Below are 6,000 nucleotides of genomic sequence, written 5' to 3'. Positions count from 1 at the left end.
AAGGCTTCATCTGAGGATGAGAAAAAATACAGAAGAATTAAGACCTCAAAGAAGGTCTTTACAAACACCTTTCTAAAGTATTGTTTTAGTGTCACCTAAGACAACAACACAAAAATATACTGTGCATTGAGATCAGTGGTGATTTGTCCAGACTCCATATTGTTCATTCAAGCTCTGTAACACAGATGAGCCAACCAGGCTTAGCTTTTCACATTTATGTCTTTTCTTTTCACGATTGAGTGCATATGGAAGAGATTGGTTTAATTATTTTCACGTGAGATGTGCTGATTAGAAAAATCACTTGCTGAGCATGGCAGTAACCATGCAGGATACTTTGACAGCCAAAAACTACCAGCTCTTCAAAACTGACAACTCTTTCATTTAATCCAACATTAACTGTGTGAAAAAAGAAAAAAAAATATTACTATTCAGCCGCAGATTCATCAAAGCTCAAAGGGAAAATCGGATGAGACGAGAGTTAACCTCAGGAATGCAAATTGGGAACTTTTGCCTTGAATTAATCTGTTAGATTATAGAGTGTGCCCATCATGCAGCAGAGCACTGAAAATGGAGATAAACACTGTCATTTTTTCCTCCAGAATATGCCCACCTACTCTGAAAATGAGACTTGATTCATTGGCAGGGGGGAAATCTCAAATATTTACCATGCTCTGTGGTGTAACTGATACCTGGAGATGGAAGATGATGAGGTGAGAGACAGAGACTAATGGACAGATAAATATGCAGGTACGAGTTTCTCTTGAGGCTCGTGGAAATCTTATCTGAGGAAGTGAGCTGCTATCAGACGTCTGAAATCAGCAGACAGGCTGTTTACATAACAGCCTTGGAACCCTCAAACATTTCCTAGGAGGTGCATCTTCATGCTTTAATTTATTCACCTCACCAACCCTGTCACCATGCGCGCTGAAGTAGTTGCAGAGGGCATTACCTTCACAGCAGCTGAAAACCAATTAGACTTAAAATATATACTGAGTGTGATGAAAGCAAAGCTCAAGTCTTTGTTTGTTTTTTTACTTTGTGTTCAAAGGCCTATGATGGAGTTGTGTTTGTTTGTGTCTCCATAGCTATAAAGTGTACTCTATGGCACCTCTGCTTGGAGGATGTCATGTTGAGTATTGCTTTGCCTTCTAAATTTAGCCAAGCGAGAACACCAAGTATCTCCACTCTGCGCGTACAGTACATATGCAGCTTTTCTGTGGGGATAGCGCTCTACTCTCAAGCAATCAATATTGAATGCACCTACAGGGACTAACCAAGCAAATGTCTGCAGGCTAGACGCAGTCCCTTCCTACCCATTTTCTATATATAAAACTGGCCTGGCATATAATGAAAAACATTACCTGCCACTAGTGCACATAACTCTACCAGCAGCCTGACGGAGGAGTTATGGAACAGGGGCCAAAGAATGATCCAATTACACAAATAGTATTTTTGCACCGAAGCATCATTTATCACAGCAGTCTAAAGAGATAAATCATTGCTGTGCTTTCGTTTACAATGAAATCCCCAGAAATCATTCGGTAATAGGAGATAAAGAGACCATCTCAGTATAACTGAGCTGCCCTCGCTTTCCGTCCACGAGTCAGCCATATGTGCAGGTATAGAGTCTGTATATTAGCAGACCTGTGTCTCATTCTTCAGAAAAAGAGTGGGCTTTGTGCTCAGTCACTCTCTGGAGAGTATCTGTCTCTCCTGTGGCAAAGCCTTGTTCCACAAACAAATGCATATGACAGATGTCAACAAGTTACACTCTAAGAAATGACACTCTGATGTTGGTAGCATTATGTAAATGCTTCATGTTAAAACTAATGCCACCAATTGATTTTTAACTTTAAACACAAGTATGTTGTTTTGAATTTAATTAATAACATAATATTTCAATACAACAAAATGCAGTAAATTAAATCCAATGTAAAAAGTTCATTTAAAATGAAGAGCACTTTAATTTAAAGAGGATTGTCCTAATAGGCTCTCCGTACTTCTGAGTTTGCACATGTGCAGTGTGGAAGTTTGATCATCCGCCATTTTCAACTGAGACTTGCATATGCTTAGCATCCTGGATAGAATCCATCGCCATCTGAGGATTATTTGGTAAGTTCAACAATTTAAGGATGACAAATTTGATTAATGTATACTAACTGATACACATCTGACACTTTCGGGAATACTTTTGCATTTTTTTTAAACAAATGATGCCTGGCAAATTTTTTAACACTCTAGCTTGTATACCTCTCTCACATGTTAGAAGTATGAAAACATTTAACAAATATTGTTGAACCCGCTTCGGTGTAATTTTCCAAAATCTTTTGCGATTCTTGTTAAGATGAGACTTGCCTACTAAGACCGACAGTTTTAAAATTACTCCCAACATCTACCGCACCTGCTCCCTGACATCAGTAATGACCACTGGGAGCGCCAGCGATCCTGTAGTTTGAAGAATGAAATGAATGTGTAGTGTATTTTAGAAATGTGCATCAATTAAGTTGCTACATTGTTTGAAAGAATTCGACTCCATGTTGATTTCTGGTTTAGTGTCAGAAATCTTCACTGAAGAAGCTTCACTTTTCTTTCCAAGCTCCTTAGACTACGATGACCTGGATGACTGTGAACCTTCACAGACTTATTGTTATCCACAAAATGTCATGATAGGATTTTAAGTCCATATTGCCCAGTTCTAATCTTCTATTTAATTTTAATATTTTTAGGGGCACAATTATTAAATATATTGTTGAACAATCTAGAATTGATTAAAGCAAAAATGAAAGCTTTCACGTAATGTCAAAATTGAAAAGCTTCGATTTTTGGGTTCATATATTTGTTAATCTGACACAGAGGAGTCAGTGCCTTACCAATCATGAACCTCACTGCACATCACTGATGTGAGTTATGAAACATTGCTTAATCACATATCTGCTATGTGTTAATATTTTTGACTTTGTTTTGTAAAGAGGTTGAAAGGAACCAAAATAGGAAACTTCTCTCATATTGAGTTCTTATCTCCACCAGAATCCCAGCGTTGATGTTTGACAGGAATGCATTCTGAAAGCTGTCTGTGTCTACTTAAATGAAAAGCCAGATGACCTGTTCAAGGAATTCTTGGTAAGTTAAAAAAGGAAAACGATCAGTTATTTTCCTTTTTTAAATTTGGGATTGGAAATGGAAGGTGGACTTACTTGTCCATATGTATATGTACGCAATTAACTTATCTTTTTTTAATTTTTATTTAAAGGATGTGGATCTTGGTGCAAGCAGAGAAACAGAGCAGCTGACTTTGGGAGTCTATGTTGTCAGACATGAGAGCAAACTCTGCAGATACACCTGAGGACATTGGTGTCATCATAGAAGGATGCACTGTGCTGCAAGCTCTTAGTGATGTGGCAAAGGGTTGTGCCCTCCTGCTTGGACTAATCTATAGTCTAAATCTGAGCTACCCAAAGCACCTGAAATACACATTTGAATTTCTTCAGAAGGTGCTGATGGAGTTGGATGGGAACAACCTATCCATGAAGGTGCAGGTTCTGAAAAACAAACTGCTTGAGTGAAACAGCCTGCAGTGAACTATAGAGGACACTGAACTTTAAGGTTCTCGAACCCTTCTCCTTGCACTTCATAAACTGTTCAGTTTGAATTGCCACAAGAACTTCTGCAAGGCCTTTCACTTTTCTGCGTTCTTTGTTCTTGAACCTTTACCAACATCCAACTACACTGAAAAAGACTGCTCCTAACTTTGGACTTCAGTTTAAGTTTTGAAGCAAAGGTTATTTTTCTAAATATGGACAAAAATGACACAAAAGTAATTTCTACCTGCTGTTTGCAGGGCTGTATTGTGGGCTTTTCATTGTAGCCCAATCAAGTTTAAATTAAGTCATGTTAATGTTAAAAATGTTGGAATCACAACACTTTCCAGTTTTAATCATTTCAGTTTAACATGACATTCTGTATCTTGTCTTCCTGCACCTAAAATGCACTTGAATATATGTAAAGATTGTTTGGGGAAAAAGATCTAGAAGCATTTGAATTGCTCAAAGTGTGCTTCAACAAGTTTTACACAAAGTGTTATTAAAGTTAGGTTAACTGAATAAACTTGTGTTCGATTTATTTAATTTACAAACTTAAATAGACTAAGTTGCAATTCTGTTAAAGTGATTTAATCCTATAGTTTCAGTAGAGCGTGTTTTGGGTGAGTAGATTTATCAGATTTACTTAAAATTTGTTGTTCAAATTAAATATATCATACATTTTATATTTCACTAACCCAGTTGTGTGGAACTGGTTGACATAACTGGGTGGAGTAAATACAACATTTTATTTCTTAGAGTGTACCAGCCAGTCCTGCCACGAGCCTGCTTTCACCTTGACATCCTGCTTATATGCAGTCACCGCAGAGCAGAGATCCTCCATGGCCATTATCTGCTGAAATAAGTGGTGGAAATTTGAAAAAAGAACTTTTTCTCCCAGTTTTTGCCAGTACAACAACGTGTTCTTTGAAATAATGTGTTCAGACTTGTCGGAGCTGTCTAAGCCAACACCTGCAGTGGTTTATTCATATGCCTTTAATTAAGTAAATATGAAAACTTTCACATATACACAGAAAGTTTTATTGTTTTAGAGACTAATAAGAGTCAAACACTTTTATTGGGGAACTTCATGAAAAAAATATTAGACACTTGTATAATTTATGCACAGTCTATTAATCATAACAGAAAACAAAGTAGGGAAAATTCATGATCTTTCTTTCCTGGGGCGGTCGTCATGTTAGCCAGGTTTGTTGTAGCGCTTGATGGTTTTTGCAACTGCACTTTGGGACTCATTCAAAGTTTTAGCAATTTTCCAGACTTGCTGACCTTTAGTTCTTGGACTGTCATTTCTCTTTTCTTAGGTTCTTAGGATTGGTTCTTACCACAATATGAATTCTTACAGTTGTCAAATAGGGCTGTCAGCTGTGTACCAACCTGACTTCTGCACAACACAACTGATGTCTTTACTTACCTGGATGATTGAGCATGCATCAAAATGAAACACAACTGATGGTCCAAATCCTATTAAGAAGGCAAGGAATTCGATAAAAGAGCCCTGACAAGGCACACCTGTGAAGTGAAAAGCATTTCAGGTGACTAAACAAGTTGCACAAGTTCATTGAGATAATGCCAAGGGTTTGCAGCGCTGGAGGATGCAATATCAATAAAACATTAATATGTAGAGTAAATAAATGCTATTTATATAGTGATTTAGATGACGTTATAGAAACATTAGGTAGGTTAACTCGTAACAGCTCAATAACATGATTAAGTATAATAAGAGCATATCTGAGAGACAGAGTTTCTCAGAAGTGAAAATGGACAGAAGTTCAATCTGCAAAAATCTGAGTCAACCATTTCAGAATGCTCCTCGACATAAAGTTGTGAACACTTGGAATATCTAATCATTCATATTACATAATCTAATTGAAAAGCAAAACAAAATAAGAAAAAAGACTAAACTGTGGGAATCTGGAGAATTCTATGTGTGCAAGGGACAAGGCCAAAAATCAATATTGGATGCCTGTGATCTTCAGGCCCTCAGACAGCTCTGCATTTCAAACAGACACGATTCTTTCATGGAAATCACTACACAGGCTCAAGAAATCGTTCAGAAATCACTGTCTGTGTACACAGTTCACTGAACTATTTGAAAATGCAGGTTAAAGTATGCGTATGCAAAGAAGAACACATGAAATCTCTAGGCCAATGCTCATTTAAAGTGAAAACTGTCATCAGATGAGCTGAAATTTGAAATTCTTTTTGAGAAAAAAAAAAATGGGTGCTGCGTCCTCCATACTAAAGGAGATATGGTCCATCTGGCTTGGTATCAGTGCTCTGTTCAAAAAGCCTGAATCTCTGATAGTATGAGGCTGCATGAGTGTTCAGCAATTTGACAGCTTGCACATCTGGAAAGGCAACATAATGCTGAAAGGTATATGCAGGTTTTAGAACAACATAC

The 6,000-nt window shown here is 37.4% G+C and overlaps 1 long non-coding RNA gene across 1 annotated transcript; it reads left to right on the top strand.

Annotated features, from left to right (window-relative positions):
* Window positions 1-1,971: 1,971 nt before the first annotated feature.
* LOC146689516 (uncharacterized) lies at window positions 1,972-4,094 on the top strand. The gene is made up of 3 exons (XR_014916016.1): window positions 1,972-2,112; window positions 3,028-3,120; window positions 3,251-4,094. It is a non-coding gene; the product is annotated as an uncharacterized LOC146689516 (long non-coding RNA).
* The last annotated feature ends 1,906 nt before the right edge of the window (window positions 4,095-6,000 follow it).

Source organism: Copadichromis virginalis, linkage group LG17 (genome assembly GCF_057382275.1).
Source record: "Copadichromis virginalis isolate Kocher_CV1m ecotype Utaka linkage group LG17, C_Virginalis_male_GT1.1, whole genome shotgun sequence".
In the NCBI taxonomy this organism is placed as follows: Eukaryota; Metazoa; Chordata; class Actinopteri; order Cichliformes; family Cichlidae; genus Copadichromis; species Copadichromis virginalis.
This window is presented reverse-complemented; position numbering and strand designations above follow the sequence as displayed.